The following is a 1,379-nucleotide window of genomic DNA, read 5'->3' as shown; positions in this document are numbered from 1 at the left end:
GTTTGGGAAGGGAACAGAACATAAAGCTCCAAAGTGGAGGAACATCGCACAGGGTCCCATCAAGCAGGAAGTGAGCCTGTCCTACACCACTGTCGCTTGGTTTGAACCTCACTTCTCTCCTTCCTTTGACCTTGAGCCTGCTCTCATCCTAAGAGGTGATGGGCTCACTGGGACAAGTCTTAGAAATCTCAGCTAACATCTAGGAGTCAAGTTCATGGGTAATTCCACAGTAATAAGGGCAAAATTTTAGTGAGCATTTACTCTGTGCTAGGTCCTATGCTAAAAATCAAACATTATTTCACTTACTCTAAAGAGGCAACTCTTCCCCAAACACTCTGTTCTTTGATGCAGCTGAGCCTTTGCTAGGCTGTTCCTCAGTTTAAAATGCGTTTCCTGGGTTTATCGACCTGGTGAACAATCAGCAACCAGTGCCTTTGTCACTTCTAAGAGGACTGCCCCAGCTTGTCCCACATGGTCCCCCACAACCATCATTTGGGTTTATGTGCCTGTCTCCCCTTGAGCTTTGGCCCTTTCAAAGATCCTGGCTGTGCCACATCCATCTCCTTATCCTGACGTCTGCCTCAGTGCACAGAACGTAGTTAAGGAAAAGAAACAAAACCCATGGTTGCAAACTGATTCTGATTCACAGCAACCCCGAGTATATCAATCAGAGTAGAACTGTGCTCCATAGGGCTGTCAATGACCGGTTTTTCAGAAGTAGATCACTAAGCCTTTCTTCAAAGTACCTCTGAGTGGACTTGAACCTCCAGCCTTTTGGTTAGCAGTGAGAGCACAGATCTTTTGCACCACCAGGGACTCTCACAAGACACTGTAAATGTTGGTTTCTCCCTCCTCAGTTCCTTGGCACTTCATCTCCATCTTTTGTATACCCTTCATCCCTTTTGTCTTTATATTAAAACAATCCATGATTATCCCCCAGCAAGAAATCATCAGAACAGGAAGGAAGGAGACGATGAGGTCAGAAGATAGAAGAGAATGGAACCAGAGCTAACATTTTTTGAGCTTTGTGGTATAATGCTTAAGGCACTTGACTGCTAACCAGAAGACTGGCGGTTCAAACCCACCAGACACTCCTTGGAAGGAAGATGGGGCAATCTACTTACATAGTGATATCTCCTCAGAAATCCAAGAGGGGTGGCTGTGAGTTGGATCCAACTCAACAGCAGTGGGTTTGGTTTATGTGTGTCAGGCACTGTGTTTCATTTACAGTGCACTATAATCCTCTGGTAGCATAGTGGCTAAGACACTTGCCTGCTAACTAGACGGCTGGCGGTTCAAACCCACCAGCCACTCCTCGGAAGGAAGGTTGGGCAATCCTACTTCCGTAGTGATACTGCCTCGGAAACCCAAGGAGGGGT

This window comes from Orycteropus afer, unplaced genomic scaffold (genome assembly GCF_000298275.1).
Source record: "Orycteropus afer afer isolate SDZICR_OR568_19922 unplaced genomic scaffold, OryAfe1.0 scaffold00306, whole genome shotgun sequence".
NCBI lineage: Eukaryota > Metazoa > Chordata > Mammalia > Tubulidentata > Orycteropodidae > Orycteropus > Orycteropus afer.
The sequence above is the reverse complement of the archived record's forward strand: the minus strand, read 5'-3'. Positions refer to the sequence as shown.